Source organism: Pongo pygmaeus, chromosome 6 (assembly GCF_028885625.2).
Source record: "Pongo pygmaeus isolate AG05252 chromosome 6, NHGRI_mPonPyg2-v2.0_pri, whole genome shotgun sequence".
Taxonomy (NCBI): Eukaryota; Metazoa; Chordata; class Mammalia; order Primates; family Hominidae; genus Pongo; species Pongo pygmaeus.
This window is the reverse complement of record NC_072379.2, coordinates 79,763,922-79,777,582: the sequence shown is the minus strand read 5'-3', so window position 1 is coordinate 79,777,582 and position 13,661 is coordinate 79,763,922. Positions and strand designations below refer to the sequence as shown.

Below are 13,661 nucleotides of genomic sequence, written 5' to 3'. Positions count from 1 at the left end.
CACAAGGAGTCTTAGACAAGACCTTTAAAGCCTAGCCCAGCCCTGGGTTTGTATCCTCAAATACCTGTGAGTTAGGTGATTCTCTCTTCTTGAGGTCCTAAGAAACTCAGAGCTTCCGGACCTGTTAGAAAGTGATGTTCTTTACTGACCACAGGTTAGGAGCCCTGTACGGGGACTGTGTAGACAAGGTATGATGCCAGTTCTCCCAGGGGCTTTTATGGCTCTGCATGTCAAGCTTGATTCCTTAAAGGGAAACACACGCTTTCAGTCAAAGCCTTGGTATAATAACCAGTTTTTCCAATTGTGTCCTGTTGACAGAGAAAAATGGATTCTTATTGCACTAATGCAAACAACTATATTGCCGTAAGTTAAGAGTACTTACAGGTAGTCTCCAAATTATAGAGGAACCATGTGGGGAAAAATGAACATTGTTACTTACGTCCGTATAAGAGACCACCTGAGCAGGCTTAGTGTGATCAACAAGGCTGTTTATTCACTTGGATGCAAGTGGGCTGAGTCCGAGAAAGGAGTCAGTGAAGGATGGTGGGATTAGCATTGGGTTTTAAAGGTTTGGGATAGGTGGTGGAGTCAGGAGCAATTTTTTGCGGTCAAAGGATGGATGTTACGAAGTACATTCACAACGGTGGGGAGGAATGTTTCAGTGTACATTCACAAGGGAGGGGAGGGTGTATTGTCACAAGGGTTGGGAGGAATGTTACAAAGTACATTCACAAGGACAGGGAATATCACAAAGTACATTATCACAAAGGCAGGGGAATGTCACCATGGCTTGACCATGGTGCAGCCAGCTCAGAGGACCTTACAAAACATGCTCCAAATTTTGTTTACAGTAGTATACCTTACTCAATTATTAAAGGTCATAAATAGTTTAAAATAAGTTTCCTTGACTCTGAAAAACAAAACAAGGATCAACAATATTCCAAGCAAAAGTTAAAAAGTTGCTTAAACTTTTTGAGTGCAGTCCACTTAGTTAACTCTTGTTTTGCTTGATATTTGTGAGCCTGTCAGTTCTTTAGGAGTCCCATACCTTCTTTCTCAATTTCAGTGTTACAATCTTCAAAGCTATTAAAAACCTGCAGTTAAAGTCCTTAATATAGCTTGATTATAAACCGTCTTTTGAGAAGGAACAAAGCAAGACAACAATTGTCTGCAAATGACAAAATTTTCAGGATAGCTACAGTTAAAAACATGACTTGATAGTTTATTACCATGGTTTACAGTAACTTTACCCTTAATTGTGATTGACAGCATATACTTGGGCATTAGAATTTTAGAAATCCCATACAATTTTGGAACGTATATTGGCATTATTTACCAAAATATAATTTAAAGAAGATTGGACATCATTTTGGCAATCTTATGTGACTAAACATGTCAAATGATTCTATCTTTTCTCTGAATGTTTCAGGGGCCCTCTGAGACATCCAGAAAGCCAGGCATCAGGAAGGACAATTTCCAGATTGGCATAAATATTTTGCCAAAATGGTGACTTAAAAGGCAAAAACCTTTCATTAGCCTTTACTATGACATGAAAATTTTGTTTAAAGCCAAGTTTTACCCTTGCACTAGTTTATTAATGTTAACCCCAATTAGTTTAAATGAAACCTTATGGATTATTTCATCTAATTTTAACCACTTTGACCATGAGGTAAAAATCTTTACAAACCTTTTATAACCTTTTTACTAAAGGGCAGATTAGTGCCTTAAGACTTTCTTGCTATGCGTTTATTTCAATGCTTAATTTATGAAAAGAACATATAAATATTATGGGAGAAGACACTGTAGTTCTTCTACCATGCATTTCATTGCAAGGCAACCCAAAGCCAATTGGCTTATTTTGTAATCAGTCCATCCCTGATGGGAGGCTCATCTCCCAGTGGGGGGTGGGGATGTTTCCTTATCTTCCAGGTGGCCAAGAGCATGCTTTCTAATTTATAACTACTATTAGCCATCCCTACAGTGTATTTTCTACCTAGTTATTACATACCAAAGCTTTTCATAATGTGAAGTAATTTGATACCCCCCAAACTTAAAACACAGTAGATAACACAATGCAAAACAGAATAGAGCCTTTGATTTTGAGAGGGATCCATCTCCTTTTAATTCCTGGGATTTCATGAGGAAAAAAAAGTTTTTTGCCCAGAACATGGTGTGTGGCATCTCCTGTTTTTCCCAAGGAGTTCCATGCTACCAGAAGTTATCTTAGGACCTCTCATGCATGCATTAAGAGTGGTAAGACAAAAAATGGAGAAAAATAATTCAGTTGACTGAGGAGAGCCTTTTTCCAGAAAAACAAGATCCAAGAAGAAAAAAACATAAAAGCCTTTTAAATATACCTATAACTTGCATATTCACTTTTAATTAAGCTGAGCACTCTTTAAGGAGATCCTTTTAAATCCCCTGTTACTTGACTTTAGCCATGCCAAGCAGTTAAGATTTTCGGCTTTCGAACTTTCAAAAGTAACCTCACAGGTGAAACCAACAAGTCTTAATCAGGTTATGACTCAACTGAGGGTGTACAAAGTATTTTCAAAATTGAGACTGAGACAGTGAAAGAGATCCAACCCGAACAACTCCATTTGGTTTCCAGCCCCCAAGCTGTCCTTGCCCATCCCGGGGGTAAGCCGAAGAAACTTTCGGAGGAGCCGGGTTTACATTCTGCAGTCGAAAACAAAGATGATCATCCTTGGGGGAGGAGCCAAGATGGCCGAATAGGAACAGCTCCGGTCTACAGCTCCCAGAGCAAGCCACGCAGAAGACGGGTGATTTCTGCATTTCCATCTGAGGTACCGTGTTCATCTCACTAGGGAGTGCCAGACAGTGGGCGCAGGTCAGTGGGTGAGCGCACTGTCCGCCAGCCGAAGCAGGGGCGAGGCATTGCCTCACTCGGGAAGTGCAAGGGGTCAGGGAGTTCCCCTTCCAGGGGTGACAGACGGCACCTGGAAAGTCGGGCCACTCCCACCCGAATACTGTGCTTTTCCGACGGGCTTAGGAACCGGTGCCCCAGGAGAGTATAGCCCGCACCTGGCTCAGAGGGTCCTACGCCCACGGAGTCTCGCTGATTGCTAGCACAGCAGTCTGAGATCAAACAGCAAGTCGGCAGCGAGGCTGGGGGAGGGGCGCCCGCCATTGCCCAGGCTCGCTTAGGTAAACAAAGCAGCCTGGAAGCTTGAACTGGGTGGAGCCCACCACAGCTCAAGGAGGCCTGCCTGCCTCTGTAGGCTCCACCTCTGGGGGCAGGGCACAGACAAACAAAAAGACAGCAGTAACCTTTGCAGACTTAAATGTCCCTGTCTGACAGCTGTGAGGAAAGCAGTGGTTCTCCCAGCACGCAGCTGGAGATCTGAGAACCGGCTGACTGCCTCCTCAAGTGGGTTCCTGACCCCTGACCCCCGAGCAGCCTAACTGGGAGGCACCCCCCAGCAGGGGCAGACTGACACCTCACACGGCCGGCCAGGTACTCCAACAGACCTGCAGCTGAGGGTTCTGTCTGTTAGAAGGAAAACTAACAGAAAGGACATCCACACCAAAAACCCATCTGTACATCACCATCATCAAAGACCAAAAGTAGATAAAACCACAAAGATGGGGAAAAAACAGAGCAGAAAAACTGGAAACTCTAAAAAGCAGAGTACCTCTCCTCCTCCAAAGGAACGCAGTTCCTCACCAGCAACGGAACAAAGCTGGACGGAGAATGACTTTGACGAGCTGAGAGAAGAAGGCTTCAGACGATCAAATTACTCCGAGCTACGGGAGGATATTCAAACCAAAGGCAAAGAAGTTGAAAACTTTGAAAAAAATTTAGAAGAATGTATAACTAGAATAACCAATACAGAGAAGTGCTTAAAGGAGCTGATGGAGCTGAAAACCAAGGCTCGAGAACTACGTGAAGAATGCAGAAGCCTCAGGAGCCGATGCGATCAAATGGAAGAAAGGGTATCAGCCCTGGAAGATGAAATGAATGAAATGAAGCGAGAAGGGAAGTTTAGAGAAAAAAGAATAAAAAGAAACGAGCAAAGCCTCCAACAAATGTGGGACTATGTGAAAAGACCAAATCTACGTCTGATTGGTGTACCTGAAAGTGACGGGGAGAATGGAAACAAGTTGGAAAACACTCTGCAGGATATTATCCAGGAGAACTTCCCCAATCTAGCAAGGCAGGCCAACATTCAGATTCAGGAAATACAGAGAACGCCACAAAGATACTCCTCAAGAAGAGCAACTCCAAGACACATAATTGTCAGATTCACCAAAGTTGAAATGAAGGAAAAAATGTTAAGGGCAGCCAGAGAGAAAGGTCGGGTTACCATCAAAGGGAAGCCCATCAGACTAACAGCGGATCTCTCGGCAGAAACCCTACAAGCCAGAAGAGAGTGGGGGCCAATATTCAACATTCTTAAAGAAAAGAATTTTCAACCCAGAATTTCATATCCTGCCAAACTAAGCTTCATAAGTGAAGGAGAAATAAAATACTTTACAGACAAGCAAATGCTGAGAGATTTTGTCACCACCAGGCCTGCCCTAAAAGAGCTCCTGAAGGAAGCGCTAAACATGGAAAGGCACAACCGGTACCAGCCACTGCAAAATCATACCGAAATGTAAAGACCATCGAGACTAGGAAGAGACTGCATCAACTAATGAGAAAAATATCCAGCTAACATCATAATGACAGGATCAGATTCACACATAACAATATTAACTTTAAATGTAAATGGACTAAATGCTCCAATTAAAAGACACAGACTGGCAAATTGGATAAAGACTCAAGACCCATCAGTGTGCTGTATTCAGGAAACCCATCTCACGTGCAGAGACACACATAGGCTCAAAATAAAAGGATGGAGGAAGATCTACCAAGCAAATGGAAAACAAAAAAAGGCAGGGGTTGCAATCCTAGTCTCTGATAAAACAGACTTTAAACCAACAAAGATCAAAAGAGACAAAGAAGGCCATTACATAATGGTAAAGGGATTAATTCAACAAGAAGAGCTAACTATCCTAAATATATATGCACCCAATACAGGAGCACCCAGATTCATAAAGCAAGTCCTGAGTGACCTACAAAGAGACTTAGACTCCCACACATTAATAATGGGAGACTTTAACACCCCACTGTCAACATTAGACAGATCAACGAGACAGAAAGTCAACAAGGATACCCAGGAATTGAACTCAGCTCTGCACCAAGCGGACCTAATAGACATCTACAGAACTCTCCACCCCAAATCAACAGAATATACATTTTTTTCAGCACCACACCACACCTATTCCAAAATTGACCATATACTTGGAAGTAAAGCTCTCCTCAATAAATGTAAAAGAACAGAAATTGTAACAAACTGTCTCTCAGATCACAGTGCAATCAAGCTAGAACTCAGGATTAAGAATCTCACTCAAAACCGCTCAACTACGTGGAAACTGAACAACCTGCTCCTGAATGACTACTGGGTACATAACGAAATGAAGGCAGAAATAAAGATGTTCTTTGAAACCAACGAGAACCAAGACACAACATACCAGAATCTCTGGGATGCATTCAAAGCAGTGTGTAGAGGGAAATTTATAGCACTAAATGCCCACAAGAGAAAGCAGGAAAGATCCAAAATTGACACCCTAACATCACAATTAAAAGAACTAGAAAAGCAAGAGCAAACACATTCAAAAGCTAGCAGAAGGCAAGAAATAACTAAAATCAGAGCAGAACTGAAGGAAATAGAGACACAAAAAACCCTTCAAAAAATAAATGAATCCAGGAGCTGGTTTTTTGAAAGGATCAACAAAATTGATAGACCGCTAGCAAGATTAATAAAGAAAAAAAGAGAGAAGAATCAAATAGATGCAATAAAAAATGATAAAGGGGATATCACCACCGATCCCACAGAAATGCAAACTACCATCAGAGAATATTACAAACACCTCTATGCAAATAAACTAGAAAATCTAGAAGAAATGGATAAATTCCTCAACACATACACCCTCCCAAGACTAAACCAGGAAGAAGTTGAATCTCTGAATAGACCAATAACAGGAGCTGAAATTGTGGCAATAATCAATAGCTTACCAACCAAAAAAAGTCCAGGACCAGATGGGTTCACAGCCGAATTCTACCAGAGGTACAAGGAGGAGCTGGTACCATTCCTTCTGAAACTATTCCAATCAATAGAAAAAGAGGGAATCCTCCCTAACTCATTTTATGAGGCCAGCATCATCCTGATACCAAAGCCTGGCAGAGACACAACAAAAAAAGAGAATTTTAGACCAATATCCTTGATGAACATTGATGCAAAAATCCTCAATAAGATACTGGCAAACAGAATCCAGCAGCACATCAAAAAGCTTATCCACCATGATCAAGTGGGCTTCATCCCTGGGATGCAAGGCTGGTTCAATATACGCAAATCAATAAATGTAATCCAGCATATAAACAGAACCAAAGACAAAAACCACATGATTATCTCAATAGATGCAGAAAAGGCCTTTGACAAAATTCAACAACCCTTCATGCTAAAAACTCTCAATAAATTAGGAATTGATGGGACGTATCTCAAAATAATAAGAGCTATTTATGACAAACCCACAGCCAATATCATACTGAATGGGCAAAAACTGGAAGCATTCCCTTTGAAAACTGGCACAAGACAGGGATGCCCTCTCTCGCCACTTCTATTCAACATAGTGTTGGAAGTTCTGGCCAGGGCAATTAGGCAGGAGAAGGAAATCAAGGGTATTCAGTTAGGAAAAGAGGAAGTCAAATTGTCCTTGTTTGCAGATGACATGATAGTATATCTAGAAAACCCCATTGTCTCAGCCCAAAATCTCCTTAAGCTGATAAGCAACTTCAGCAAAGTCTCAGGATACAAAATCAATGTGCAAAAATCACAAGCATTCTTATACATCAATAACAGACAAACAGAGAGCCAAATCATGAGTGAACTCCCATTCACAATTGCTTCAAAGAGAATAAAATACCTAGGAATCCAACTTACAAGGGATTTGAAAGACCTCTTCAAGGAGAACTACAAACCACTGCTCAAGGAAATAAAAGAGGATACAAACAAATGGAAGAACATTCCATGCTCATGGGTAGGAAGAATCAGTATCATGAAAATGGCCATCCTTCCCAAGGTAATTTACAGATTCAATGCCATCCCCATCAAGCTACCAATGACTTTCTTCACAGAATTGGAAAAAACTACTTTAAAGTTCATATGGAACCAAAAAAGAGCCCGCATCGCCAAGTCAATCCTAAGCCAAAAGAACAAAGCTGGAGGCATCACACTACCTGACTTCAAACTATACTACAAGGCTACAGTAACCAAAACAGCATGGTACTGGTACCAAAACAGAGATATAGATCAATGGAACAGAACAGAGCCGTCAGAAATAATGCCACATATCTACAAGTATCTGATCTTTGACAAACCTGACAAAAACAAGAAATGGGGAAAGGATTCCCTATTTAATAAATGGTGTTGGGAAAACTGGCTAGCCATATGTAGAAAGCTGAAACTGGATCCCTTCCTTACACCTTATACAAAAATCAATTCAAGATGGATTAAAGACTTAAATGTTAGACCTAAAACCATAAAAACCCTAGAAGAAAACCTAGGCATTACCATTCAGGACATAGGCATGGGCAAGGACTTCATGTCTAAAACACCAAAAGCAATGGCAACAAAAGCCAAAATTGACAAATGGGATCTAATTAAACTAAAGAGCTTCTGCACAGCAAAGGAAACTACCATCAGAGTGAACAGGCAACCTACAAAATGGGAGAAAATTTTTGCAACCTACTCATCTGACAAAGGGCTAATATCCAGAATCTACAATGAACTCCAACAAATTTACAAGAAAAAAACAAACAACCCCATCAAAAAGTGGGCGAAGGACATGAACAGACACTTCTCAAAAGAAGACATTTATGCAGCCAAAAAACACATGAAAAAATGCTCACCATCACTGGCCATCAGAGAAATGCAAATCAAAACCACAATGAGATACCATCTCACACCAGTTAGAATGGCAATCATTAAAAAGTCAGGAAACAACAGGTGCTGGAGAGGATGTGGAGAAATAGGAACACTTTTACACTGTTGGTGGGACTGTAAACTAGTTCAACCCTTGTGGAAGTCAGTGTGGCGATTCCTCAGGGATCTAGAACTAGAAATTCCATTCGACCCAGCCATCCCATTACTGGGTATATACCCAAAGGACTATAAATCATGCTGCTATAAAGACACATGCACACGTATGTTTATTGCGGCATTATTCACAATAGCAAAGACTTGGAACCAACCCAAATGTCCAACAATGATAGACTGGATTAAGAAAATGTGGCACATATACACCATGGAATACTATGCAGCCATAAAAATGATGAGTTCACGTCCTTTGTAGGGACATGGATGAAATTGGAAATCATCATTCTCAGTAAACTATCGCAAGAACAAAAAACCAAACACCGCATATTCTCACTCATAGGTGGGAATTGAACAATGAGAACACATGGACACAGGAAGGGGAACATCACACTTTGGGGACTGTTGTGGGGTGGGGGGAGGGGGGAGGGATAGCATTGGGAGATATACCTAATGCTAGATGACAAGTTGGTGGGTGCAGCGCACCAGCATGGCACATGTATACATATGTAACTTACCTGCACATTGCGCACATGTACCATAAAACCTAAAGTATAATAATAATAATAATAATAATAATAATAAAAGAAAAAAAAAAAGAATTCAAGCATATCAAAAAAAATAAATAAATAAATAAAATAAAAAAAAAATAAAGTGATAAAAAAATAAAAAAGAAAAAAAAGAAAACAAAGATGATAATAGCCACTTCCCATGATATACTTCCCTCTTGCCTGGGGACCAGACCAGGAAACTAGCTACAAGATTAGAAACCTTGGCCCAGGAGCCATGCAGCTGGAGGCTACAAGACTTTGACCCTCCCTAAACTGCCCTCAAGAGCAGGCTTAAGATATTTTGTAAACCCTGCCCTTGATGGATGAGCTGGTACCATCCAGACTGACTAACTGGATTATCTGATTTTGTGGCCCTCACCCAGGAACTGACTTAGCACGAGAAGACAGCCACCATTGTAAAATGGTGGAGACTAAAACAAAGTGTTGCCACGCGGTTACAGATCGTGTTCCCAAGGACATGAAACAAGATGGAGGCTGTAGCCAAGTTTGCCACTGACTGCTTTGCTAGGCTGGCTTGAACAGCAGGCTTACGGAATCCTGAGCCTGCATCCTAACCTAAGGTACCCTTTCTTTGACAGAACCATACAGAAAGACATGCAAAGCACACCGGATTGTTTATAACTTAAGACCAACCTCACAAATCCTTCTTCATTAATTATAAATTTATAGAGAGTATAAACAATGATCCTTATTATCCCTTTTGCCGGTTTGTGCAGGGAGAGAAAAGCCAAAAGCCCGATTGGTAAGAAATTTTTACGCTTTTGCCAGCATATCAGGCTTCTGGGTTCCCTTCCCCCTAGCTTAACTTTAAGCCAAGCATTTTAAGGTTTGGAAAATTAACATTTTTCGGGTTGGAAGAACATTATAAAAGAGACAGAAGCCATTTTAAACTGCGAAAGAAGGAAAAACACCATAGAAAGGAATTCCAATTAGGGTTTTCAAGAAGTATTGCCTCTCTTCCTATTGGGAATGGTGTTTCCCCTATTTCTTTGCCTTTCCTATTTTTTCTTTTCCCTTTTGGCATACTATAGGAGACATATTGCTTATCTCCAAAATTTTCTTCTGCTTGCAGAGCTGCCTGTTTTAGCTGCAGTGAGGGCTTGAACTTAGCAGCAACATAACATCCTCCTGTGTGAGGTTAAATACCTGAGTTAAATTTTGGAAAGTTTCTGTACACCTATTAGGGTCATTAGAAAATCAGTCTAAGTCTCCTTTTACTTGCCTAAGGTCCTGCAATGAGCAGGGAACTTGAAGGTGCCCCAAATAAGGGGGACCCCTAGATGATTTCCCTGAAAGTTACTTTTTTTTTTTAATTTTGGGAGACTATTTTTCCTGGGCCTGCCCATGGTGCTAAAAGATCTGAGTTGATCTTACAACGCTTGCAGAGGTTTAGTAGAAATGCCATGCTCTTGTGCAAAAGAAAATGAGTTGCTTTCTTTAAAGTTCTGAGGTTAAGGAAGTTCCAGTGTTTGAGAGTGCACTCCAGAGAGGTGCAAGCTGAAGATAATTTGTTACCCATTTAGAAAAAGAAGCGAGAATAAAAGTGTTTTCTTAGTCTCCTTCCTTTCTGTATGACCCAGAGTGGAGGAGAAGACAGGGAGTATCCTCTGAATGTCTTACCTCCCCAGTTTCTGGATTCCGGCACCTTCTTCTGGTTGTAGGCATGGTCCTCCAAGCTGTGGATCCGGATGAACTATGTGATGGAGCTAACCACATCTACCCAAGCAGCCTTAGTTTATCCGCCTTGTGTGATTTCTCTTTGACTTCCTAGAACCAGTGTGATTTGCCTGGATCCCCCCTCCCCCCCCCAAAAAAAAAACATCTGGAGAGACTGTGTCGCCTTTGGGCAAGGCTCCTTTAATGGAGGCAATGTGCTATAGATTGCCTGCTATTACGGCCCATGCTAAAGCACTTACCCTTAAAAGAAAACAGTTCTGGTTAACTTCCGAACTTAAACTTCCCTTACTAATTAAGTACTACCTTAATCAGAGACAGAATAGATGCCTTAAAAGAAAGTAGGAATAGAGTGGCGGTTTTCCCACTGATGGGACAATATCAGGACTAAAATCTGGCTTCCAAAGAGATTTTACTCCTAACTTAAAAGCAGAAACTTCCATTCTCAGAAGAGTCCTAGAGCCTGATTTCTACTAAGTGGCTTAGAAATAACCATGTGCTTCCCAGAGAAACCATAGAGAGAGAGAGTTATTGAGTTACTGCCTGCGGTGTCTCTATCTTTTCTAACAGACCTTTTTTTCCTAAACTGTAAGTATTCCTGCACATTAGACACACACACAGAGAGTAAGAGACTGCGGATAAAAAGATAAAATTTGGCGACAGGGTAGATGGAAGAGAGCATTGAGATTATAGGACAGATTTAAAGTTGAAATCCACCACATACTCACCAGTCTGATGAATGAACTTCCTTTACCGGCCAGTGCACCAAAATGATAATGGTTCTGATGAGTGAAGGAACACCAGGGTTCCTGGTACTCATGCTGGTTTAGATAAAATGACATGGACACAGGTGGAGAGATTTTAAGGAGCGGAGAGTTTAATAGGCCAGAAAGAAGAAAGAAGGTAAAAGGAAGAAGCTCCCCCATACAGAGCCGGGGAGCTGGGGTGGAGGGTGGGGGGCTCCAAAGCTGAGAGAGGGAATTCCCCTACCCACCCCCCACCTTTTTTTTTTAAGAGACATGGTCTTGCCACATCACCCAGGCTGCAGTGTAGTAGTCATTCACAAGTGATCCTCCTGCCTCAGCCTCTTAAGTAGCTGAGACTACAGGCACATGCCACCTGCACCTGGCGGTGGGTAAAATCTTAATGATAATGTGGGCACATGCTTTATTCACTGATGGATTATTGCATTTTTATTCCTTTTTGTTTAATAAGATAGAAACTTCTTTAAAAGCTTTGAGAAAACTATTGAAAACTTAAGAGGCGTAGGCATGATTTGAAATACAACAAAAGCAGTTCTTTTGTTTTTATGTTTTTATTTAAAGAAGCAGAGTCTCAGTCTTGCCCAGGCTGGAGTGCAGTGGTACAATCATAGTTCATTGCAGCCTTGTGCTGAGCTGGAGTGATACTCCCACCTTGGCCTCCTAAAATTCTGGGATTACAGGCATGAGCCACTATGCCTGGCCCAGAAACAGTTTTGTTTGGTAAATCAGGCAGCATAGATAATGATTTAGAAAAATCATTTCAATTGTAGCTCTCCCCTCCCCGCCGCAAAAAGCTAGATGGCTTTTGCAAGCTGAGCAGTATGTTAGGTACTGGTGAGAGAAAGACACATGAGCCCATAGCTGCCATTTGCGGGGAGCTTTACTGATGAGTATGGTAAAGGTGTAAATGAAGGAATAAGGAAAAATTTGATGGGATAGTATTATAGTTTGGCCATGGGAGTTAGGGAAGGGGAGCAGTGGAAAGTGCTGAAACTAAGACAACCTTTAAAAGTTAGTTACAGGTCTATGGAGTAGACAAAATCAGGCCAGGCACTCCAGTCATAAAGACTAAAATGGTCAGTCATCTGTATAAAAGGCCATGGAAGACTTAGAGAAGGGCTCAGTGTAGGCTTAGGGATGGGGAATGTCAGAAATAAAATGGCAGAAAGGTGAACTAGAGCTAGACCTTGTGTACCAAGTTAAGCAGTTGGATTTAATTTTGTGGCATTGGAAAGTATTATATTTTTAAGACAAGACTGTTAGGTGAAGTCTCTATGGGGCTGTTCGCAGAGAGTAGTAGAAGTTATTGGCCCAGCGAAAAATGATCAAATAATGGAAGGAGAAAAGTGTCATCAGAGCGGTTAAAATGGAGCAACGTAGAGATATTAGATTTGGGGGTGGGGGATGAATAAGGTGAGTTGCTTTGCCCTCTCATTACAAGCTAGTTCTTGTGTATTGCCCTAGTGCCTCATAAAAAGAATCATAGCAACTCTGAGAGGTAAGATATTCTGTTTTGCCTTATTTTGCCTTCTGAGAGTTTACACTGAAACAGTAGAAGATGTGCTAGTGACTATATCTTTGGCTCCTAGTATAATATTTAACACTTGGAAAGGTCCTCATTTGGTAGCACCTTCCAAAGATTACAGAAAACCTTGTTATTGGGTTTAAAATCGGTATAAATCTCAAACCATGTTTCTATTTTTTTTTTTTTTTTTTTTGAGATGGAGTCTCGCTCTGTTGTCCAGGCTGGAGTGCAGTGGTGTGATCTCGGCTCACTGCAAGCTCCACCTCCACAGTTCACGCCATTCTCCTGCCTCAGCCTCCTGAGTAGCTGGGACTACAGGCGCCCACCACCACACCCGGCTAATTTTTTGTATTATTTTTTTTTAGCAGAGACAGGGTTTCACCGTGTTAGCCAGATTGGTCTCGATCTCCTGACCTTCGTGATCCGCCCGCCTCGGCCTCCCAAAGTGCTGGGATTACAGGCGTGAGCCACCACGCCTGGCCCAGAAATAGTTATTTTTCATAAAATACATTATTTGTGTTAACAGGTAGAGGGTTTAACATTACTATTTTGAATAGTTTACACACAGGTTTTTAGGGGAATGAAAATATTCTATGATATTGTAATGACAGATATGTATTATTGTACATTTGTCCAAACCCATAGAATGTACAACACCAAAAGTGAACCATAATGTAAACTGTAGACTTTGAGTGATAATGATGTGTCAGTGTAGGTTTATCAGTTGTAACAAATGTACCCTCTGGTGAGGAATGTTGATACAGGAAGCTAGGCATGTGTTGGGGCAGAGAGTATTGGGAAATCTCTGTTCTCCTCCTTCCTCTCAGTTTTGTTGTGAATCTAAAACTACTCTGAAAAAAATAAATCCTTAAAAATTTTTCAGTTTTAATTTCTAATAAAAATCTAATCAGTAGATAAAACCTACAGAAAGAAAAACTATTTGGAGATCCTCACTAGTTAAGAGTTT

General features: G+C 41.2%; 1 protein-coding gene across 13 annotated transcripts in view; it reads left to right on the top strand.

Annotated features, from left to right (window-relative positions):
• Window positions 1–13,661, top strand: part of C1GALT1 (core 1 synthase, glycoprotein-N-acetylgalactosamine 3-beta-galactosyltransferase 1) — a 128,132-nt gene that overhangs the window by 52,863 nt on the left and 61,608 nt on the right. The window contains exon 2 of one of the 13 annotated variants that reach the window (XM_063667542.1): window positions 2,612–2,807. The exons of 11 other annotated variants lie outside the window; for them this stretch is intronic. The gene's annotated coding sequence lies outside the window, so the exon portion shown is untranslated. Of the gene's footprint in view, window positions 1–2,611; window positions 2,808–8,875; window positions 9,292–13,661 lie in introns of those variants that run through there. One more of the 13 variants, XM_063667544.1, reaches the window with a different exon arrangement.